At 34.9% G+C, this 26,057-nt stretch overlaps 1 long non-coding RNA gene across 4 annotated transcripts in view; it reads left to right on the top strand.

Annotated features, from left to right (window-relative positions):
• The first annotated feature begins 1,687 nt into the window (after positions 1 to 1,687).
• LOC128241558 (uncharacterized) overlaps positions 1,688 to 26,057 on the top strand; it is a 39,279-nt gene continuing 14,909 nt past the window's right edge. For 2 of the 4 annotated variants that reach the window (XR_008262397.1, XR_008262394.1), the window contains exons 1-7: positions 1,688 to 1,860; positions 5,509 to 5,589; positions 7,444 to 7,568; positions 15,253 to 15,346; positions 17,268 to 17,371; positions 19,547 to 19,706; positions 20,105 to 20,332. This is a non-coding gene — a long non-coding RNA (uncharacterized LOC128241558). Of the gene's footprint in view, positions 1,861 to 2,290; positions 2,562 to 5,508; positions 5,590 to 7,443; positions 7,569 to 15,252; positions 15,347 to 17,267; positions 17,372 to 19,546; positions 19,707 to 20,104; positions 20,333 to 26,057 lie in introns of those variants that run through there. The other 2 variants (XR_008262396.1, XR_008262395.1) reach the window with 2 other exon arrangements.

The raw sequence follows: 26,057 nt of genomic DNA, 5'->3' as shown, positions 1-26,057 counted from the left end.
GTGCGGGATGATAGTTTTTGACTGGTTTCAACAGCGTCAAAGTACGCGCAAATTCGCGACATTTCGTACACAAAACGCGCTCCCATATAGCTACTAAGGGGGAGCTAATCTCGAAGGTATCTTCGGAACCAAGAGTGATAGGAGCTTGGTTCTGGTATTGAAATTTACGTCTCACCATACCCTACGTCACGCGCACGTCGGTGCGTCGCTGTCGTTATTACGTGACCGTTTCCATTCGCCTATAACGTTATTTTATACACTAAAATGCAGCACAAAATGCCGTAAAATGGGGTTGGCAATCTCGAAGATATCTCAGCATCCCTACACGTGATCAGGCTGGGACCAATTTTTCCATGTAGGGGACGCTAAACCCTTCAAGATGCACCCCTTGGGGTGTGCGGGATGATAGTTTTTGACTGGTTTCAACAGCGTCAAAGTACGCGCAAATTCGCGACATTTCGTACACAAAACGCGCTCCCATATAGCTACTAAGGGGGAGCTAATCTCGAAGGTATCTTCGGAACCAAGAGTGATAGGAGCTTGGTTCTGGTATTGAAATTTACGTCTCACCATACCCTACGTCACGCGCACGTCGGTGCGTCGCTGTCGTTATTACGTGACCGTTTCCATTCGCCTATAACGTTATTTTATACACTAAAATGCAGCACAAAATGCCGTAAAATGGGGTTGGCAATCTCGAAGATATCTCAGCATCCCTACACGTGATCAGGCTGGGACCAATTTTTCCATGTAGGGGACGCTAAACCCTTCAAGATGCACCCCTTGGGGTGTGCGGGATGATAGTTTTTGACTGGTTTCAACAGCGTCAAAGTACGCGCAAATTCGCGACATTTCGTACACAAAACGCGCTCCCATATAGCTACTAAGGGGGAGCTAATCTCGAAGGTATCTTCGGAACCAAGAGTGATAGGAGCTTGGTTCTGGTATTGAAATTTACGTCTCACCATACCCTACGTCACGCGCACGTCGGTGCGTCGCTGTCGTTATTACGTGACCGTTTCCATTCGCCTATAACGTTATTTTATACACTAAAATGCAGCACAAAATGCCGTAAAATGGGGTTGGCAATCTCGAAGATATCTCAGCATCCCTACACGTGATCAGGCTGGGACCAATTTTTCCATGTAGGGGACGCTAAACCCTTCAAGATGCACCCCTTGGGGTGTGCGGGATGATAGTTTTTGACTGGTTTCAACAGCGTCAAAGTACGCGCAAATTCGCGACATTTCGTACACAAAACGCGCTCCCATATAGCTACTAAGGGGGAGCTAATCTCGAAGGTATCTTCGGAACCAAGAGTGATAGGAGCTTGGTTCTGGTATTGAAATTTACGTCTCACCATACCCTACGTCACGCGCACGTCGCCTTCCATATTGAATGTCTAAGATAGTGGTCGCCGATTTATCAGGATCTGCGGGGTGGCATATCTTGTTTTGTAGTATTCTATAACCGTTTGTATCGTTAACGTTTTCTGGCGTTTATTACATAAGTAAGTACATTGTCACTCAAGAAGCACAGGTGTCAAAATAGTTTGTATGAAAATGGTATATAAATAAATTTGGGATCCCCGACCTGGGCATACAAAATATTTTTATTGTAAAACGATCATTTCCAACGCCGTAAACTGTTGCCTGCTACCACGGGACTGCTAAGTAGTTGCCTGCAACATATGCCAAACACAACAAAAACAGCAAAAGACGAAGAATAATTGTTGGCGTGTGCAGACCTTACTAATATATCGCATGGGTGGATGAACGTGATTTAAAAGGCATCAACGAAACATTCGGTTCAATGATCATGTTTAGCAAAACCTTGCCTATTTAAACACCATGAGCAGAGGTACCTAGAGATCGGATGAACAAAGATTCGGATATCATGATCTTGTGATAGTGTCGCGTCTCAAATTAATGCAAAACAATATATTGACATCTCAATTCTATACATGCGTAAAAATAAAAACCTCAACCCTAACCCTAACTGAATTAAAATCATTGTATTAAAACGGTACCTGGTCAACTAGTCCACCTAAATGGCCGGCAACCAATTTTTGACGATTTTTAGACTATGGCAGACTGATAACCATTACTTTTTTGTATGTACGTTTTTCATTGAGACTTATCTTATAACTATTAAAACATCTTTCAAGTTATTGTTATAGTTGAAGTATATATAAGGACACGTTAAAAAGAAAGAGTTCATATAGCATAGGAAATTTTCATGTACATGGTTATATTGTTGATGCTACTGCAGAATGATGATGATGATGATGATGATGTTCGTGATGATGATGATGATGATGATGATTAGGTATCACCATTTTTGAACACTGTTGCGTTGCTCTGCACAATACATAGAAAAGCGAGGATAACTGTGACTGCGCACAGGGTTAACAATCATTGACGGATGGGTACAAATTTATTCGATAAAAATCAACATGTATAAAAATGGTGGACTGCTACGCTCATTTCGTGACCCAGAGTATATTTATGTGAAAATAACGACTCTAACGACAAATCCAACCCAGTTAAGATCACTGTCAGGTACATTTCGAACAATTATATCATTATTATTCAACATCGATGCATAATATTACTATATATTGTTTCGCCCAGTGTTAAATGGTAGAGAGTTGTAGCGTTACAGGGATACACATGAAATGTCAAAATAATAAAAAAGTATCCCTGATCGCTCATTATTGTAGCTACCTGGTCAACTAGCCATTTTAAGGCAAATAGTCTAAAATAATAGACATGTTATACAGGATTCTTCCAATCCCGTACGTCTAAACTGGTTGGTACAAAAAAAACAAGGGTGTTTTGAAAAATACTGAAAGTGTATTAAGTGGAGTTTTATGGCTGAAATTGATCATAAAGGTTTATATTCATATTTTACCATGTAAGTGAAGAGTTATTTTGCACAAAACAAGCATTTAATGCATTAAAACACAAATGTCATGATTTTAACACATTATTTACCTTTCAAATAAAACGTAGGTTGACTGACACACACAACAATTATGCCAAGCGGAACAACTTAACCCAATCGTAATAACGCTGCCACCACCGACAAGCTTCAAATAGACCTCACAAATACATGTACAATCATAACAACTTGGCCATCGGAATCCGATTGTTTTAAAATTGTGCCCTAAAGCCTTGCAGGTGCCCTTCATGTATATATTGCTATGTTTTGACAGAATGAAATGAAGAAAACCGTTCAAACTCATAATTATTCGTTGGATATTTTTTGTGTACGGAACTAATTAAAATTAACATTATCTGGTAATATTTCTTGTTTTTATGATAATTTATAGACGCAATATGCCTTAACCCGGAATCCCAAATAACTACCCACTTTTCATACATACAAAAGAATTTGTACGTGAAGGATTTGCCATATCAAAAATCGTAAAAAAATTCCGTCATACAATTACTTGGACCATTGAGCCAAATAGGCCCCATTTTGGTCAATAGCCCTCACTTGGAAAAAAATGGTTAAAACGCCCCCAATTTGGTCAAAACGCCCCAATTTGGTCAAATAGCCACCACTCCTTTTTATTTAAATGTATATTTGAAGGTAAGTTATAATATTTTTAAGATATTTGTATGAAATTTACATACCCAGTAATTGCTAATCAAACAACAGCATTTGTTGATAATTAAAATGTTTTAAAATATAAAATATAATTTGCACATATTAAAGACTTATTAATTAGAGATGATAGGGCATCTAAATTATCACATTGTGCAATAATCCTTCGTAGAAAGATTAAAGTGGGTTCATACTTATCTTAATAACTGACTTCAAAGGGTTCACACTTAGCTTAATTACTGACTTCAAATAATTAAGTTTGCACAATATTAGTCAGTTCACACTTAGCTTAATAACTGACTTCAAACAATTTAGTTTGCACACCTACTCATTGATATTTATGCCCCCCTTCGAATAAGAGGGGTATATATATATTGCTTTGAACATGTCGGTCGGTCGGTCGATCCGTCCGTCCGTCCGTCGGTAGACCAAAGCTTGTCGGGGTGATAACTCAACAATTCCTTGACATATGGTCATCAAACTTGACATGGAGATAGGGCATGACCAGTAGAGGAATATGAGGTCATCGGGTCAAAGGTCAAGGTCACAGTGACCTTAAATGGTAAAAGGATTTTAAAGCTTGTCCGAGTGATTAATCAACAATGCCTAGACCTATGGTCGTCAAAATTTACATGGAGGCTGGGGTCATCGGGTCAAAGGTTAAGGTCACAGTGACCTTTAATGATACATGGTTGTCCGATTGGCAATTTGACAATGCCTGCACCCATGGCCCTCAATCTTGACTTGGAGGTGGGGTCTGACCAGTAGATGACCCCTATTGATTTTGGGGGTCTTCAAGTCAAAGGTCAAAGGTCACAGTGACCTTGAAGTCAAACACAACAATTCATGGACCATCAAATTGGCATGAAGGTTGGGCCTGACCAGCAGTCTCATGATTCCTCTTGATTTTGATTATATTGGGTCAAAGATCACAAAAAGGTTAACAAAGCTTCTCCCAGAGATATCTCAACAAAGCCTGGACCTATGATCATCACATTTGACTTGGGGGTTGGGCCTTAACTGTAGATGACACCTTTTAATATATGTGGAAGGGGTCATCGGGTCAAAGGTCAATGTCACAGTTACCTTGAACGCAAAAAGCTTGTCTGTGTGATAACTTGACATAGCCTGCACCCATGGCCCTAAAGCTTAAAATGATTGATTGTTAGCAAAGCTTTCATTGTAGAAATGAGTTCATGAATGTGGTGCTGGATGACAATTTTTAAAGAGTATATCGGATTATTCATGTTTGTTTTGTCGTATTGACATTTTTAAGTGTATATTGGTTTTTTCATTTTTATTAAGTCATATTTATTAATTGTGAGTGTTTGGTTGCAAAATGGACTATCCTTGTGTAGAAAGCATTAAAACTGTCAAATATATATGGCGCAATATATTCTCCATCAACAGATTCTTGCATTTTTCTTTTCGGATTTTTTTTGAAAAGGAATATTTATAACAACACCAAAATTTAAGTGTTAAGTACAAATAACGCCATGTCAGCCGTTGTATAAAAAATGAGTTGTCCGATATATCACTGTCTGTTTCCGGACTTTTCCTGTGCCATCATACTTCATTACAACTGGAATTTTAAGCTTCTTGACCCGACCGACACTTTTCACATAATTATATTTGAAAAAAGTATTGAAAATATTTACTAAATGTAAAAAAATATATCTGAGTGGCTAAATCTAGTTGTCTTGTATATGTGTTTTCAGAGCAAAACCACAATAAAGAAGCTTGATTTTGTAACAGAAACCTGGTTGTATATTGCTGACTAAGACCGAATGACTGTATAACATTACAAGCTCCTGTGTGCTGTGCTTGTTTTAAGTCAACTTTTTTCAGTCAGTTTGATATATAATTATGTTAACCCTTTTTTTTCCTTTTTAACAGGACCATTTCCTGTATTGGTGGAGGAGAAAACTGATGCTCCCTCCTATTGGGATACAGATGCAGAGAACTCGATATTCAAAAGTATGTAACGATTATTGTGATTCTTTATGATTTATCTTCTCTTTTTCATTCTGCAGTATATGTTGATAAGCAAGAATTGAAAATAGTGATATTAAGTGCCAAGTAAATAACATCCACTTTTGAATATTTTTAAATTATGTTTTTGTTTTCTGACATGCATGATCCATACCACTCCTGTGATTTCTCTAGATAACGCTCCAGGGCTTTCATTAAAGTGACACTCTTAATCAAAATCAATATATACACATGTAAACAAACATATATTTTTACTGATAAACCTTTAACGACTTACTAAAAAATGCATTTATGTACAATATTTAAAACTGATAAGTAAGTTTGTAACCCTGTATTTTATAACAGAAAATTGCAAAAATATTAAATGATTGGTGATAGTTAAAAGATTTACTGTGATCTACTATAGTGGCATAGGGTAGAAATACAGTATTTTAATTTTATGCACATTTATTACAAATTAAACTCCGTATCCTTCTTAAGAACAATTGTTTTCAACATTTATTCATCCTTTGTGGATATTAAAACAAAGAATTAATTGTAGTAAATCTAATTTGGGAGTATTAAAGAGTGTATATTTAAGACTTTGAAACTGGAAGTATTAACTTCCTGTCAATCATTACTTGAAGTTTTTACTGAAAAATGGAAGTTTAGGTCTCTCGCAGTTTTCAGCTTGTAGTAAAAAATCAAATAATTTGCAAGTTGCCATAATCAGAGATTTATATTATTAAAATACATACTTCTTGAAGCCTGATTCAAATTGTGACCATCAAAGTAATATTGACACCAGGTGTTGATATTTTTAAATTCCAAGCTCTCAACTGTGGAAGTTTTCTTCAAAATTATGGAAGTTTCTGTACATCCAAAGAATCAATTTTGGAAGTATGAGCCAATATCTAATCTAGGGAGTAATATACTTTAAACTTTAACGGAAGCCTTTACACTCTCCAAAACATGCAGATAATGATTTATGCCAGAAGCTCTTTCCTTCATGAAACAATACCAAATTATTATGTGTACACCTGTGCTTAGCATCACATTATTTGAACAAGCCTGTCTATATAAAATTTGAATTTAATAAAACCAAGAAAGCAGTTCACCAGTGCAAGGCTTATAGGCTTGTGTAGTTTTTACAACATGTCTTGAATGTTTAATTTTTGAGGGATGTCACTTTAGCTTTATTAAATAGCAGACACTTTAATTGCCAAATTTTGAAAGGTCATCCTCTTCAGATGCATGAATATGACCTGCCCCACTCACATGGGTCTGTTCATTGTAAATCATTTTCTTTGTGTTGAACAAAACTAATTTAAAACTATATTAAACTTAGACAATATTGATGTATGTCCCTATGTATGTTAATGACCAAATATAATCAAAGTTGTCAAAAAAATCAATCTGTGAGAGTGCAGCTTTTAAACTTCTAAATTGTCTACACAGTTAATCAACAAACCTGGTACATAATACTTACACTGTACCGACATTCCTCGTACATAATACTTACACTGTACCGACATTCCTGGTACACAATACTTACACTATACGACATTCCTCGTACATAATACTTACACTATACGACATTCCTTGTACATAATACTTACACTACTTACAATGTACCAACTTTTTTTTTGTCAGCAGCTCTGTATCACTGGTTTTCAGACAATGTGCCGAAATTGGCTCATTCCAAGACAAAAAGTGAAATATGTTGTCAACCTGTGAGACTGCAGCTTTAAAAATGAGTATTTTTCACTCAAGCTTCTTGATCACTTACCTTTAGGTTTAATGCACCTCCATTTTTATTTGTTTTAGGATTTTATTAATTTGTTTTAAAATGTATTACAGGCTGGAGCTACAGCTGCGGCAAATTAAAAGTGGAAATTATGATGGCAGTGGCCTACTTGAGTTTCACAAAACTTCCACTGAGATTGAGACCAGCATGCAAGACCAAAGTCAAAAAACACAACAAGGTACATTCTTGTTTTATAATTCTTATCGGGTTTTTTGTCACTGTCTGTAACCAGTCTCTGAGCTATTGAAATAAAACACTGCACAGAAGATTATCTCAATAACAAGGATTTTCGGTGAAATAACTGTTTTGTGCACAATGTTAGAAGATTGAGCATGCTCAAGTTAAAATTTATTATTCTACAATAATTGTGAAGGAAGTTTTATTAAATTGTACAAGTTCGCTTTCTTGGAATGATGTTGAGAGAGAGTCTGTAGTTACAAGTTTGCTCTCTTGGAATGATGTTGAGAGAGAGTCTGTAGTTGAGGGCCAACCAAACTCAAATGTGCCGAAGAAATCAAACCAACCATACAAATAATTGAATAGTTAGTTATTGCTTAGTTGAAGCTCTGTCTATTGGTAGCAAATATGCCTGTATGGTTATTGTATTAAGACAAGAAAACTTTAATGTGTGGGAAATATTTTAAATTTTGTCCATTAAAGTTACGTTTAAAATTCCAATTTGATTACATTTTCTTAATTTGTTTTTTTTTTTCAAACTTTTACAAAGTTTTTGTAGTATTAAAGTACTTTAAGGGACTCACTTATGCTTTTGGATCAATTTAAATGTACCTGAAGACTTATTTTATAATTATTTGACTCTTTGAAACCAAAATTGCAGAAAAACAGCAACAATTAAAGTATTTAAAATAAGCTGGCTGTATTGGGGTGCAAACCCACTGCAGAACAGGCAAGAAAAAAAGAAAACTGATGCCTTCACCACTCAGTCCAAAGGATTCCTTTAATAGCTGATGTATATTTTAACTGTAGTCTGGGTATACAAGTATTATGGGTCAGTCCGTTTATATTCTTTATTTCCAATTAAAAAAAGAAAAAGGCCAGCAGTGTAATAAGTATTATTTAACAACAATGCAAAAAAGTAGAAAACATTTTTCAGATGCGAATTCAATAAGTGTCAGGACAGCAATGCCTGAGAGATAGAATGTTACGGGTAATTACATGTATGAATGAATTCTAATATTATCCAAATGATAGTTGTTAAAATGACCACTTAAATACATACACACTGACCACCCTCTCACACACTATATAATAATGTACGCGCAATCTAAACGCAAGCAGGCAATGATAAATTAACATGAACATATGAATAAAACACCCCATTACACTTCACCCATAAGGGAAAGTTTGTCCTCCAATTCTAAAATAAATGTAATACGAGAATAATTTATGCAAAATATATTAATCAAACAAATTTAAGGTACCGTTATCCGATATTCATCACACCAATCAAAAATGTTATTTAAGTTGTCTCCCTAGCACCGTATAAAATGTTAAATGCCTCATCAAAAAGAAAGAAACATACAAATACTAAACAATGTGACAAATATATGCATGTGCACATATCTGAGTCGCAAAACAAGAATCTTTTTTAAAACACCATTGAATGCAATTACAAGTTCAGATAACTAAACTTACATTATATATATATACGATCAAATAAATAAAATAAGAGCACTGAAATAAATTCATTATAGATAAACTTGTCTATTACAACCTGAAATAAAACAGAAAATTAATTTATCTCCTGAGACTGGGTTTATATTAAAACAATCAACAACAAAATTGCTGACTTCCTGTTTTGCTTTAAAAAAACATCTTCTCTGAAACCACCACTCTCAATTCAATGATACTTAACAGGAAGCCCCTTTGGGTGACCCTCTACAAAAATACATTAAGGGGTCACGATTGATCAACAACAACAACAACAACAACAATAGCAACAACAACAAAATGGCCAACTTCCTATTTTACTTTCTCCTCTAAAACTACTACTCCAATTTCCATTAAACTTTACAGTAAGCTTCTTTGGGTGACCCTCTACAAAAATACACCAAAGAACATGATTGATCAACAACAACAACAACAAAAACAACAAAATTGATAAAATGTTAAAATCTGTATGATATGTAACAGTAACTCTTGAAGCAAGGGCAGCAAGTATTGCTTCATGGTCTCCCTTTTTGTTGGAGATTTCTCTACTTTCTATTTTTTTGGAACAAGGGAATAGATTTAAACAAATTAAGTCTTCAACATAATCCTTTTAAGGTAATTATTGTTCTTTTTTTAGGTTCTTAGATTCAAATAATTCTAATACACTTTATTCTTTAGAAGAATTTTTTTTCTTTATTAATGATAAATTAAATAATTTGACTTTTCCATTGAAGATTCATGTAGATTATTTTAAGCTACAATCTTATCTTATTTGTGGATAGTGAATAAGCCTTAATGAATTTATTAAAAGAAACATTTGAGTTTGAACATGTGAAGGAAGGTGATGTTGACCTAGATTGTAGAGAAGTGATGATATTAGTGGAAGGTGCTGAAGGTGTTCTGATGTTTGATATTTAGAGTTTAAGGCAGTATATTGATTTGATTGGACGGTACACTGTTTATTGTTTGTGTATCTATAAGGGATGCAAACGAATGGCAAAACTGATATTCGAATATTCAGTAATTCTTTCGATCGAATATTCGATTACCAAAGTACATATTTTAGAAGATGTTGTTTTAAAACTACTTTGATTATTCGCTAAAGTATTAGCTGGGACATTTTTACCCTAGTTTGTCATAGCCCAGAGTAAGTGCTGCAGATACCGATTTTCCCCAAATGAGCTTTTGATTTTTGCTCTATTGGCCAAAGGTCAGAAGAGCTTACGCGATAGTTATTTGTACGTAGTATGAGCATCCGTGCGTCTGTAAACAATTCATGTTCATACGATACAGTCTTCAGTTTTGATTGTATCTTGATGAAACCTGATCATGATCATATATCCATTAGAGCTTGGTTCCTTTCGAAAACCAGCCAGATCCGCCCATGCATGCCAAGATTATGGGCCTTGATAGTATAAAAATCCTGTTAACAATTGCTCGTTAACACAATACAGACTTCAGTTTTGATTGTATCTCGATGAAACTTGTACAGTATCTACATATCCATAAGAGCTCGATTCCTTCGAAAACAAGCCAGATCCGCCCATGTATGCCTAGATTATGGCCCTTGATGGTATAAAATAATCAGTATGTCAGTAAACAATTGCTCGTTAACATGATACAGCCTTTAGTTTTGATTGTTTCTCGATGAAACTTGTACAGTATCTACATATCCATACGAGCTCGGTTCCTTTTGAAAACCAGCTGGATCTGCCCATGCATGCCTAGATTATGGGCCTTGAAATTATTAGATTATGGACCTTGATAGTATAAAAATGCTATTTTGTAATCAATGCTTGCGAACATGATACAGTCTTCAGTTTTGAGTATTCAGTTACCCATAAGGGGTTGGTTCTTTTTCAAAAACAGTGATGTTGACCACACAAAACCAGCCAGTAGAGCATAGGACCTTTTGGGCCTCTTGTTTTTCATTATCAGGAAGAAAAAAAAGCAATACATTATAAACAAATACGGAATCATTTCAATTCCGTAGCCTTTATATTTTTAAACAATGTGAAATTAGATGGATTACTAGTCAAATAGTGTTTGCACCAAAGAAGGGCCTTACTTAGGATGAGCAGCCTCGTTCTGAGATTGACCTCTTAATTAACTAAATATAACTATGGAAAACCCAAACTAACTCGGGAACTAAGTAAAATAATAATATGAAAACAAAGATTGATTTGACTCATCTTATGAACAACGTTATAGAAAATGTATCCTAAAACGCTATATTATATATATATATACATTTGTATTTCAATGCTCGAACATTGTAACGAAACATGGAAAACCTTTTAAAGCACATGGTTGTATGTCACAACATTATTGTTGCACATGGTGTTTATATCATCACTGCGATTTAGGCTATGTTAGGCACAAGTTAATTTGCAGCCAAGACCTCACATTGACCTTAATATGAAGATTCAAATTATAATTTAATCGATTAATACAGGGGCGCCTCCAGGACTGTCTAAATGGGGGGGGGCACAATTAATTATAAACATATCAAACTTTTTTTGAATGTATTAGTTTAATCGTATAATGACATGGAATAAACATTTGTCTTCTCTGTCAATGATGTTTGGCAGATAAATTGAATTAAAAAGATATCATTTACTGAGATAAACCTTTCAAAAAACTACAAAGATATCTAACCGTTCTGGGGAATCGAACTAGGGTTGACGGACTAACAGGCTAAGTCATTAACCACTCGTCCACCTCAGACACCCATACTTAAAAATTAGTGCTATATAAACCTTCACAAAGTATATTGATTGCACTCAACGGTACTGTAGGTACTTTGAATGTCATTATTATAAATTTAAGTTATCTGAAGTAAAAACAACTTGACAACAAATTCAAAAAAGTTGTTTCAAATAAATTGTTATGTATTTACTTACAAGGGCTCTAGCATATTTTTTAGATAACTATACGATAATAAAGGACGAAATAGAAAGTTTCAAAGCGGAAACTTTTTGAATTTAAACTTTGTTAAATGCACGTCATGCACACACATCTTATTGGCACACAATGACATTATGAAAAGCAACTTACCCGTATAACTGCAGCAATAATTGTGTACTTTTGATCAGCTGTCTGTGTAAAATGGCGCTGATTTTTTTATAAAATGATCGGGCCCCGATGTCATTTTTAAAAAGACTGTCGTTTCCTATACTAAAATACACTCCATAATCATACTGTTTATTTGCTCAAATGCTTACATAAAATTTAAATTGTGGCAAAACAACTTGTTTGTACAGTTAATTCAATAAATGTGTGCCCTCAAAAAAACATAACTTGCCGGCCGCTGGGGGGGGGGGGGCACGGGCCCTATGTGCCCCCCGGTAGATCCGCCACTGTAATAATCGATCATTGAACGATTATCGATAGTATTTCTTCTGTACGATTCCAAACCTTAGTCCCGTCAGTGTGCAAATATGAGAATCAAATTCTGTCAGTGTCCAGTAAATCATCCCAAGTCCTGTCAGTGTGCAGGTATGAGAATCAAATTCAGTCAGTTTGCAGTCAATCATCAAGTCCTGTCAGTGTGCAGGCAACTGAATGAAATACTGCGAGTAAGCAGGCGATCGACAAGTCCTCTCAGTGTGCAGGATGATTGTTAGCTCACCTGAGCACGAAGTGCTTAAGGTGAGCTATTGTGATCGCCCTGTGTCCGTCGTCCGTCGTCGTCTGCCGTCAATCGTCCATCGTCAACAATTTAACTGTTAACACTCTAGAGGTCACAAATTTGGCACAATCTTAATGAAACTTTGTCAGAATGTTATCCTCAATAAAATCTTGGACGAGTTTGATATGGGGTCATCTGGGGTTAAAATCTAGGTCACCAGGTCAAATTAAAGGAAAAGCTTGTTAACACTAGAGAGGTTGTTAATATTAATAATCTCTGGCTCAGGTTCGAATCTGGGTCATGTGCGGTCAAAAACTAGGTCACCAGGCCAAATTGAGGAAAAGCATGTTGACACTCTTAAGGTCACATTTATGACCATATATTGATGGAACTTGATCTGAATGTTATTCTTTATGATCTTTATTGGATCAGGTGAGCGAAACAGCGCTTTCAGGGCCCTCTTGTTTATTTAAAATCATTTTTATGCCCCCGAAGGTGGGCATATTAAAATCGCACCGTCCGTCCGTCCGTCCGTGTGTCCGGCTCAATAACTCGTGTCCGGGCTGTAACTTTCCCTTGTATGGACAGATTTTAAAATAACTTGCCACATTTGTTCCACATACAAAGACAACGTGTCATGTGCAAGACCCGTGTCCCTACCTCAAAGGTCAAGGTCACACTTAGTCTTTATTCACAATGGAGTGCTGCATATAGGACATAGAGTATAGGTTGTCGTGTCCGTTCTGTAACATTCCCTTGTATGGACAGATTTTAAAATAACTTGCCACATGTGTTCCACATACCAAGACGACGTGTCGCTTGCAAGAACCATGCCTCTACCTCTTAGGTCAAGGTCACACTTAGAGTTTATTCACAACGGAGTGCTGCATTTAGGACATAGAGTATAGGTTGTCGTGTCCGGGCTGTAACTTTCCCATGTATGGACAGATTTTAAAATAACTTGCCACATGTGTTCCACATACCAAGATGACGTGTCGCGTGCACGACCCGTGTCCCTACCTCTAAGGTCAAGGTCACACTTGGGTGTTTATTCACAATGGAGTGCTGCATATAAGGACATAGAGTATAAGTTGTCGTGTCCGGGCTGTCACTTTCCCTTGTATGGACAGATTTTAAAATAACTTGCCACATGTGTTCCACATACCAAGACGACGTGTCGGGTGCAAGAACCGTGTCCCTACCTCTAAGGTCAAGGTCACACTTAGTGTTTATTCATAACGGAATGCTGCATATAAGGACATAGATTATAAGTTGTTTTGTCCGGGCTGTAACTTTCCCTTGTATGGACAGATTTTAAAATAACTTGCCACATGTGTTCCATATACCAAGACGACGTGTCGCGTGCACGACCCGTGTCCCTACCTCTTAGGTCAAGGTCACACTTAAGTGCTTATTCACAACGGAGTGCTGCATATAATGATATAGTGTATAGGTTGTCATGTCCGGGCTGTAACTTTCCCTTGTATGGACAGATTTTAAAATAACTTGCTACATGTGTTCCACATACCAAGATGACGTGTCGCGTGCAAGACCTGTGTCCCTACCTCTAAGGTCAAGGTCACACTTAGGTGTTAATTCACAACGGAGTGTTGCATATAAGGACATAGAGTATAAGTTGTCGTGTCGGGGCTGTAACTTTCCCTTGTATGGACAGATTTTAAAATAACTTGCCACATGTGTTCCACATACCAAGACGATGTGTCGCATGACAGACCCGTGTCCCTATCTCTAAGGTCAGGGTCACACTTGGGTGTTTATTCACAATGGAATGCTGCATATATAAGGACATAACAGTGTCGGTTGTCAAGTATGGGTGGTATTTTTTATGTCTAGAGGCAATTTAAAATAACTTGCCATATGTGTTTGACATGTAAAGGCAAGATCAAGTTTTCATGTACTGACCTTGTTCATAGGTCAATGTCACAATCGGGGGCATTCGTCACATATTGTGACAGCTCTTGTTATTTTTAATAACTGGGTACACTTAAAAGGTCAAATAACAGGAATTCAGTTAAAATACTTCCGTTTTGAGTTTACCCATAAGAAAAACCGTGGTGAAAGGTGTGATTTCAGGGAAAAAGAAAATCTGGACCGCACTTCATAAGTATGAAAAAAAGAGTATTCAAAGGGGTATTGTTAATCACTTCCTTTCACGTGGAGAAATTAGCCTTACAACCTTTGTTAAACAAAAACAAGATTTCTATATACATTTATATAGCGTAAAAGAAACACTGTATTTCTTAAATTGTGGCAGTATCATAAAATTTCAATCCATATAATTATGAATCTTTCTTGGTAGTTCTGTTGTGTTCATTTTGCTTCAAATATCCAAAAACTACCACCAAAATGGTGGTAAACACATACTCGAGTTGGCATGATCTATCCTCCAATACTAATACAATTGCAATAATGCTGCATAGATGTACCCACTCTCCCATAAGACAGTGTGATTTAAGATGCACAAGCTAGTTCTCCTAGAGTATATGGTTCTTTCACTTCTATGCATAGTCTAACCATTTCATGCTGTCCTTCATTGCAGATTCACAATATGGAATCGAGTAGACTGATATATTAAAACACAGATGATAACACAGAAGGAAGTTTCAACAGCGGTAGTCTTCGATATGTTAAAGGTACATTGAAGATGTATTCAACCCACATGTACATGTATCTCTACCTGAGTGAGGTTTCTTTTCAATATTGTAACCGTAGTCATAATAAAAAAGCATATCAAGAAGAACATTTTGCTAAAATTTCACATTCACCTTCAGGTAATATCACTCTTGCATTTCATATTCAAAACAAAGATACGTGAAACAATACTATTTTAATGCAAAAGTCCATGTTTTTGGCAGCCACATAAAAAATAAATTGTCCGATTACGTGAAAGTAATTTAAATTCCGTATTGAGAACACACACATGGCTGTATATCGGCATTGTCAAAAAAATATACAATTCTACCGTTTTCATTGCATATTTTCTAGGCCTAAGACATTTATCTAGGTAAACATGCCCTTTTGTGCATATTTTGTAAGTGATGATAATATCTGATTCATTCGGCCACAAACATTTATGAGTGTCTAATCACCTTACAATAAAAATAGACAATTAGCATGAAATCATTTGTGTTTGAATAATAACTAAACTTTGTTTTTTAATATGGAAATATTCAACTAATCATCAAAGTTAAAGTGTTTTTTACTGCATTTATATTTCAAATGCATGTGTGCTCGCCAATTTAAATACACATTTATTTTAAATGCATGTTTTACAGAATATTGTCATGCACTGATTATTAAACGTCAAATTAATAAATTGTAAACGTTGAAAATATATCCTTTTTAACTAGGTTTCACTATGTGACGACAAATGACGGTATTGGGGCGGGCAGAAAGGCGGCGTCAAACTCACATATGAAACTGAACGATTTCAGTAATAGTAGACATATCTTGACCTTTAGGAAGATTTCATGTATACCTTTCATGGGGTTGTATTTGGTGTTCCTAGAGTTAAGGTCAAGGTCATTGTTACTTAAAAAAACAGTTAAAACAGATTTACTTTTGTTAGGGTTGACATACCTTGAGTAAACATGATATAAAGGAAGACTTTAAAGAAGCCTTTCATTGGATTGCGTTTTGGGTTTCAAAGGTCAAGGTCACTGGTTCTAAAAATAAAAAATAAAGTTTTAACTAAATAACTTTGGTAAAGGTTGACATATCTTGAACCAGCTTGAAATTAAGGAAGAGTTAATGGATATCTTTCATGGCTTGTGTTTGGGGTCCTAATTAGAGTCAAAGTCACTGTTACTAAAATAGTAAAACGGTTGAAACTAAAGTATTAGTTAAGGTTGACATACCAAACTTGGTATTAAGGAAATGTTTATGGACACCTTTCATAGGTTTGCGTTTGGGGTCCTTAGATACAAGGTCAGGGTCACTGTTTCTAAAAATAGAAAAAAGTTGAAGCTGAATAACTTTAGTATTACATTAAAAGGTTGACATATCTTAATCAATCTTGGTATGAAGGAAGATATTATTGATACCTTTCATGAGATTGCGTTTAGGGTCCCTAAGGTCAAAGTAACTGTTACTAAAATGCAATGACAAGCAACACAGTTCAAAATGAGCATTAATGTTAAACATTGATTTTGATTGCTGTCCTCTGATATCCGTGTCTTTGACCAATTTTTTTTTTTAAACTACATACATTTCGACCATGAGTACAGTTTTAAAGCATTTTTTGATGACCTTTACTTGGCACATAGTAAAATAGTTTATGCAGAGAGATCTACTTACAATACTTTCTGTCCTGAGATGTTGAACGTGCAACGTTTTCAGGTAACCCAAACACAAAATGTAATATTTATGTCTGTTGCCTTTTACCCATACATACATGCTCTTGATTAAAAATGACCACAAGAGCCATGCCAGTAGAGCATAGGCCCTTATCGGCCTCTTCTTTACCAAAACTGTGAATATCTCAATGCTAGATAAAACCTTCTTAAATAAATTACCCTGTATGCAGTTATCTAGATTTTTACGCTCCTCTTGCAGATACTGCTGTGGGTGTACATGGACTTCTGAAGCATCAGTCTGATTTACCAGCAGAGCTGTGAATGCAACATCTCTAGCCAGAAATAATTTTCCTGAGCAGCATGGTAAGCTTTTGCATATTAATTTCCAGACTTCCTTTGCCTAAGCTTTGTTTTGTTTGTTTTACAAAAGGATGCAAGACTTTTCCAAAATAATAACTGATGTACTTTGGTAAACGTTGACAAGGCAAGTTGACATTTTTACTAGTGATTATATACCATCGTGCCATTGTAGTCATGTAGGAGCGGGGGCGACCGCGACCCAATATTCTGGCTAGAAACGGCAAAGGTGTCGCGAATATTTGATAGCAATTTTCCTAATAATCGTTTTTTTAATAAAGCTACGCGCATAAAGATCAATACAAGTCTAACACGATATGAAATAAAGAGATCATCAGGTCATATCTAGCTGATTTGTTAGGGAATGGCTTGAAAACGGTCAGCGGATTAATAAAGATGGTTAAGTCGAAGAAAAGGCAATAAGACAATAATTATTTGTATTCTGATGTTTCAAAAACTATAGTTTATTGTGATAATTACAATTACTCGGTTACACAGAATTGTTGGTAAATAGCCAGCAATATGACTGTATCATTTCAAACTCTTATAAAAATTTGAATTTAAAATTTGAATTTAAAATTGACATACCAAATCAGCCTAAAAGTTTTAGTGCTCTGCTAATATCAAATTAAGAAAATGTTTTAAAAAATTATCTCCGAAATATAGCCTTTTTCAGATTGGTACCACTTTTGCAAATTTGTCATAAATGTGATTGCCAATGGAAAACAACATTATTTTTTATCATTTAGCACAAATGTGTCTTTAATTTCCAGAATGCATGTGTGAACCTATAGATAAATAAGTTTATAGAACCAATTAATGACCTTATGTAGCATTAGCTCTTAAGGCATTGCAAGAAGTAAGTGGTTTTATATCATTGTGCATTTGAGAGAAACCCCCATATTGACCTCCCATTTCAACAGTGACAATAAAATGTGCCAAATAGCCTCATCAAGCTCACAGTTAATATTTATGTCTCCCCCATTCATGTGGAGACAAATTGTTTTTGCTCTGTCCATCAGTCAGAATGTCAGTCCATCGGTCCGTAGGTCAGTCAGTACATCACACTTTGTTTCCACTCAAGAACTATAGAACGCTTGTTATGCTAATTGGTCGTGACTAGAAGACGTCCACTATTGATTTTGGGGTCACAAAGTCAAAGGTTAAGGTCTCCGTGACCTTGAGGTGAAGAAATGGTTTCCGCTCTATAAATTTATATCCTTCGAGTCAAGGAAATGCATTCTTGGTATGCTAGTTGTGCATGATTTTGAGATGGAAAGGTCAAAGGTCAATGTTACTTTCAGGAAAAAAAGGATATGTTGGCAGTGACCTTAAGCTTAAACATGGTTTCTGCTCAATAACTAAAAAAAAGCTTGTACCAAGGGACTTCATACTTGGTATGCTAGTTGTTCACGACTAGAAGATGACTCCTTTTGACTTTGAGATCAGTAGGTCAAAGGTCAAGGTCACCATGACCTTCAGTTGAAGAAACGGTTCCCACTCAATAACTAAAAAAAACACTGGCAACCAGGAATTTCATACTTGGTATGCTAGTTGATCATGACTAGAAGATGAACCCTAGTGATTTTGAGATCAAAAGTTTAATGTTCAAGATTATCTTCAAGTAAAAAATGATATTTTGGTGGTGACATTTAGCTTAAAAATGATTTATGCTCAATAACTAAAGAACTCTTGTACCCAGGAACTTAATACTTGACTTAATACCGTCAGTCTGAAAATCACACTTTGTTTCCGCTCAATAAATAAAAAATGCTTGCACCCAGGAAATTCATACTTGGTATGCTAGTCGGTCATGACTAGTAGATGACTCCTATTGATTTTGAGATCAATAGGCCAAAGGTCAAGGTTGCTGTGACATTGATGTGAAGAAACGATTACCGCTCAGTAACTCGAGAACACTTTAACCCCTATTGATGTTATGATCAGTAGGTCAAAGGTCAAGGTCATGATTATATTGAGCTGAAAAAATGGTTTCCATTCAATAATTGAATAACGCTTGCGCCCAGGAACTTCAAACAATGCAAAATTTGTTTACATTTTCCAGGATTAATCAACAACTCTTTTTCGCTTAAATATATAATACGGTTGAATAAACTTCACTGTTGGTTCATCTCCAGTCCAAAATTACAAATTTCATGTTCATCATTTATTTTTTCTCAGATACCAACACACAATAGCGGGGACAAGCGCATTTTCAAAAAAGCAATCTTTAGTTAGAATAACCTTAGGTTTTGAAAGGTTTAGAATAATTGTGGTTGGATGGCCATAGGTGGCAGTGACAGTCAGGGATGGTCAGCATACACTTAAGTAAAAGATAAAGGTAAATCAATGCAGTAATTGTATACAGTATATATATAAATTACAACTTAAAGGTCCTTTATATTTTTTGTTCAAGCTATGTTGGATTGCTTTAACCTTTGCCAACATTATGCAGGGCTAGTTTCACTATATAACGATAAATCAATGTAATCTACTCTCCACTAACAACATGCCAGATTGTTTAACAGAAGTGCTCCTAAGGTGGCCTTATAAAACTCTTTCAGGCCATGTGTTTTGTTTTTAACTTGGCCTTTCATGGAAGTGCTTAGGGGACAAGTGGTTTAAACTTAAAAGGTTGACTTTGAGTTGCATAATGTAGAAAGGAACTTGTATGATAAGATAGGACATAGCATGGTATATGGAAAACTAGATGGCATGACCAAAATGTTCTGTTTTTAGTCTTTCATGCGTACTGAAAACTAACCATGGATACTGGAGGCTGATAGAACCAAGCATGGACACTGGTAAAACCAACCCTGGATGTTGATAGAAACAACCATGGATGCTGATAGAACCTACTGTATAAGCCGATATAACCAACATTGGACAATATCATAACTTACCATGGGCAGTGAAAGAATTGAAGAATTGACCAAAGGCAGTAAATAATGCAGGAACGAGTTCAAGGTAGGAGGCACCAGTCACGTTAATAAGAAAAGGAAAAGCTTGATAACACTCTATTGATCACATTTATAACTGTATCTTCATGAAAGTTGGTCAGAATGTTTATATTAATAATTTCTAAGCCAATATTTAATCCGGGTTATGTGTGGTTAAAAACTAGTTCATTATGTCAAGTTATAGGAAAAGCTTGTTAGCACTCTAGAGGTAACATTCGTGACTGTATGTTCATGAAACTTAGTCAGAATGTTTATATTGCTTAGCTTTAGGCCAAGTTCGAATCTGGATCAGGTGAGCGATACAGGGCCTTCAGGGCTCTGTTAACTTGATGGAATTTGAAATTTTAGAATCAATAGAAATGTATTAAGAACTAAAATAGACTAACAAAAATGAAACATAATGAATAGTATCAATTGCTCAGAAACCCCGCAAATAAGCTTCATTAACCATCATTTGAAGTTGTGATACCCTGCCGTGAATGACCATAGGTAATTTTTGTATACATTTTAAAAGAATCATAGATGATGCATAAATAGATGTATTAGTATATCATAGATAAAGTAATTTGGGTTAGTGTTTTAGCCCTATTTTAATTTTTAGCCCTATTTTTTATTTTCTAGCAAAAATCATGTCTGGCCATTAGTAGTTTCATTTGAATATATAGTGCTGTGTCCTTCCAGATGTAACCATAGTCACCATATGTCTATGTCCTTAAAGATATAACCACAGTCACCTTATGTCTGTGTCTTTCAAGACAAATCCACAGTCTCAATATGACTGTGTCCTTTTAAACAAAACCACAACCACTTTATTTCGTTGTCCTTCCAAATATAACCACATTCAACATATGTGTGTGTGTGTCCTTCCCGATGTTACACAGTCACTATACATCAATCAAAGGATATTTCAATCATCCGCTTTCTTCTGGCACCATTTCTTCTCTTCTTCTAATGCTGAAAACTGCATGGACAAGCCCAGTACCAAACCGCAAACCTGCCACTAAAACCTTATTCTTTAATTGGTAGCCTTTGGTGTATTGTTTATTGTGGTCTTAAGGTGAGTCTGTATTAATAAATTTGTGTATACATTAATGTTTGCAGTAATTTAATATTTCTTTGAGACCATAGTCAAACCCCTGGTTGGGATTAGAGTTGAAACAATTAAAATAACAAAAGATCACACGCAGGTAGTGACTACCTTCTTTCAAGAAAGGAATTTAAAGTATGTAATAACCTAATTCTTGAAAGAACTTTATTCAAGGACATACATACAAGAAGTCAAGAACTTAATTCAAGGAAAGACTTTCAAGTAGTCAAGAACTTTAATCAAGAAAGGTACTACATGTACAAGAAACGATTAACTTCATTCAGGAAAGAAACCATAACAAGAAGTCAAGAACTTCATTCAAGAAAGAACCTTTAAGAAGCAAAGATCTTCATTTTGAAATGACCTCAAAGTATTAAAGATCTTCATTCAAGAAAGGATCTACAAGAAGTCTAAAACTTTATTCAAAGAAGGATCTACAAGACTTTTACAAGTGTACATGTCATAATACATATAGTTATACATATAAACATTCCACATGTCTAAACTTACAAACAGAATATAATGAAATATGAAATAAGCAAACATACTATGTAAATTGAATACCAAATAAGTAATATGTTAACTTTGGCAGTGAGGGTATGTTTCAGAGCTACTATATCAAGTTAAATTATTAAGTGAGTTGAGTATAACACTTGATTCTTTAATATATTTACAAACATTCATAGCATCCTTTTATTACATGATTCCAATAACTGATGGAATTTGAATACAGATGGAATATATACATTATAAACAGCATTGTTTTAAATAAGTTACATGTAACTGATGATATCATGGACAAATACTTATGAGGTGATATTCATCCTCTATGTCCCTACGATTACAACATAAACAATATCTTTCATTACGAGGTATATTATTACGAGGTACATTATTAGTGCATAACGTCCTGTTTGTATTCTCAAAAGGTGTACAGAAAATCTCAATCTTACAAAGTATAAAGTAAGTTCTTTGAAACTAAATCTAAATATATTTCATTATCAAAGGCCAAAAACTTCACAATCAACAGACCTATAAATATATTATTGTTTACTCACATTCTTTTTTCATGGGGATTGTGTATGTTCAAAAAGTAGGTGCAACAACATTCATAAACATGCAAAGTAACATTCTACTCTTCTTTGTATTGTTAGAACTACTTTGCCTTTCTGATTTGAGCCATGATATATGTTTTTCAGGATTTTATTGTAATTTTAATGTTAGTCATGGTAAATGTATTATGCTTTGATGAAAAATATTTTTACTCAACTTTGGTTTATGCTATGCATACTATTAGAGTAGTGTTGTTTATTTTTAAACTTGTGCCTGTATTGTAGCCACAGTACTTGTATTGAGTGACTTGAATGATGTTGTCTTAATTGTGTTTTTATGCTCATTTATAGCAAGATCTATATCGGAAAAAAATGTTTTATATTTGCTGTGTTTTTAGCTATTTTTATGGTAGCCAATGTTAGTGTATGACATGATTGTGCTCAAGTGTCTTAAGTTTTTTATGTATTCTAAGTTCTGTTTTGGAAGCCTCAGTTTCTTTATATCATGATTTTTAGTGTGGTGTTTTGGCTTTATTTATTTTTTGTTTATTTATAATAGCCACATTAAATGAAGCTTTAAGCTTATGTTGTTAATGTTACGTCAGGTTGTTTTGGCTCCTCTAAATAGCACTTTTGGTTAGTTTGTGTCATATATTGTCTTGTTTTTCCAGTGTTTTGTGTTAAACTTGAAATCTTTGTGTTAGTGTTGTTGGTTTGTTTTTGGTTTCTTTAAAGCCATAATTCCTGCATCAAGAAGCCATGTATCAAGTGATATTGAATGCTTTGGCTCATTTAGGCAGCAATAGTCTATGTTCTATTATCTGAGGAAGTATATTGTAAATTTGTTTTTGGCTTATGCAGTGAATTGCATTTTAATATCAGCTTGGTTAATTAAGTCTGTTGTATTGTTAGTTTGTTTTAGCTGTGTGTGAAGCCGCGCTGTATGAATGAAGTCTGTTGTATTGTTAGTTTGTTTTAACTGTTTGTGAAGCCGTGCTGTGTGTATGCAGTCTGTTGTATTGTAAGTTTCTTTTAACTGTTTATAAAGCCTCGCTGTATGTATGAAGTCTGTTGTACGTTAGCTTTTAGCTCTACTGGCCAAAGGCAAGAAGAGCTTATGTGATGGTAATGTGTACGTAGTATGTGCATCCGTGCGTGCGTCCGTGTGTTAGTGCGTCTGTAAACAATTTCTTGTAAACATTTTTTTGTTAACGCGATACAGTCTTCAGTTTTGATTGTATCTCGATGAAACTTGTACAGTATTTAGATATCAATTAGAGCTTGGTTCCTTTCGAAAATCGGCTATATCCGGATATGCATGCCTAGATAAAGGGCCTTGAAAGTTTTAAATTAAAGAAATGCTATTTTTAGCTAACCTAGTTTTAGCCAGGTCTGCATGAGCGAATTCTATTTTTAACCAAGTTAACATGTGTAAACTCAAGTTTAGGACTAAGGGAGAGAATTTGCTTTTTGTACTGCAGTTGATTTTGTCAATTACTCTGCCCTGTTCTTGTTGAAAGCCAAAAGGCCATTTTTTTAGCTCTAAGTGTCTGTAGTTTGCACATTCATCTTAACAAAATTGTTTGTGAATGTTTGTTCAAGTTATGCACCTGGGGTCATTACTGGCCGCACCCAGGGTTCACAGTTTTGGTAAAATTAAATTGGGATAGGTTTGAAAATCTTTTTGTGTGTTTTTGCATCCATTTCAGCAGAATTGCTTGTGAATCTTTGTTCAAATTGATCAATGTTGTCCTCGGATGCCCTTGACTTTGACCTTTTGACCAACTCATTTAAATTTATAAAACTACCAAAAAAAATACCATGAGTACAGTTTTGAAAGCATTTTTTTTGTCAGATGACTTTTACTTGGCACATATTAAAATAGTTCATGCAACTATTCTGCTTACAATTCTTTCTGGGCTCAGATGTTGAACGTGCAATGTTTTCAGGTAACCCAAACACAAAATGTGAACTATATGTCTGTTGCCTTTTACCCATACATACATGCTGTGGATTGAAATGACCACAAGAGCCATGTCAGTAGAGCATATGCCCTTTTGGGCCTCTTGTTTACAGTTGGTAAAGCCATGCTATATGTAAGAAGTATGTTGTATTGTAAGTTTGTTTTTACTGTTTGTTTAACCATGCTATAGGTATGAAGTATGTTATAATGCTAGTTTGTTTTAACTGTTTGTAAAGCACTGCTATATGTATGAAGTATTTTGTATTGTAAGTGTTTTTCAGTTTGTAAACCATGTAAGAAGTCTGTTGTATCATTATTTGTTTTTACTGTTTGTAAAGCCATGCTGCATGTGTGCATTATGTTGTATTGTAATTTGTTGTTTTTTTCTGTTTGTAAAGCCATGCTATATGATATACGTCTTTTGTGTTGTAGGTTTGTTTTTACTGTTTGTAAAGCCATGCTGTATGTAAGAAGTCTGTTGTATTGTAAATTTGTTTTTACTCATGTGAAGCCATGATGTGTGTTAAGTATGCATGAAGGCTTTTGTATTGTTAGTCATTTGTATTGTAAGTTTGTTTTACTGTTTGTGAATCCATGCTTCACGCATGTTGTCTGTTGTATTGCATGGATGATACACTGTTTGTAAATCAATGCTGTATTTATGAAGTTGGTTGTATTGTAAGTTTATTTTGACTGTTTGTAAAGCCATGCTGTATTTAAGGAGTCTGTTGTATGGTACGTTTGTGTTTACTGTTTGGAAGCTATGCTGTATGCATTAGGCCTATTGTATTGTAAGTTTGTTTTTACTCTTTGAAAAGCCATGCTGTATGTATGTAGTCTGTTGTATTGTAAGTTTGATTTTACTGTTTGTGAAGCCATGCTGTATGTATGTAGTCTGTTGTATTGTAAGTTTGATTTTACTGTTTGTGAAGCCATGCTGTATGTATGTAGTCTGTTGTATTGTAAGTTTGATTTTACTCTTTGAAAAGCCATGCTGTATGTATGTAGTCTGTTGTATTGTAAGTTTGATTTTACTGTTTGTGAAGCCATGCTGTATGTATGTAGTCTGTTGTGTTGTAAGTTTGATTTTACTGTTTGTGAAGCTATTCTATATTTATGTAGTCCTTTATATTGTAAAATGTTTTTATTGTTTGTGAAGTCATGCTGTAAATATGAAGTCTGTTGCATTGTAAAGTTGTTCCTTATTGTTTATAAAGGCATGATGTATGTTTGTATGATGCCTGTTTTATTGTTAGTTTGTTTTTACTGCTTTCAAAGAACTGCTGTATTTATGAAGTATGTTGTGTTGTAAGATTGTTTCTACTTCTTGTAAAGTCATGTTGTATGTATGAGGCTTATTGAATTGTAATTTGTTTTTACTGTTTGTAAAGCAATGCTGTATGTATGTAATATGTTGTATTGTAAGTTTGTTTTTACTGTTAGTAAAGCCATGCTGTAAGTAAAGAAAATGTTGTATTGTAAGGTTGATTTTCCTATATTTAAAGCCATGGTATATATAAGAAGTCCTTTGCATAACTTTTACTGTAAGTTTGTCTTTACTCTTTGTAAACCAATGCTGTATGTATAACATTTGTAGTATTTTTGTAAGATTGTTTTTTACTCTATGTAA

This window comes from Mya arenaria, chromosome 7 (genome assembly GCF_026914265.1).
Source record: "Mya arenaria isolate MELC-2E11 chromosome 7, ASM2691426v1".
Classification (NCBI taxonomy): Eukaryota; Metazoa; Mollusca; class Bivalvia; order Myida; family Myidae; genus Mya; species Mya arenaria.
Note: the sequence above shows the minus strand (reverse complement) of the source record. Positions and strands in the feature narration are given on the sequence as shown.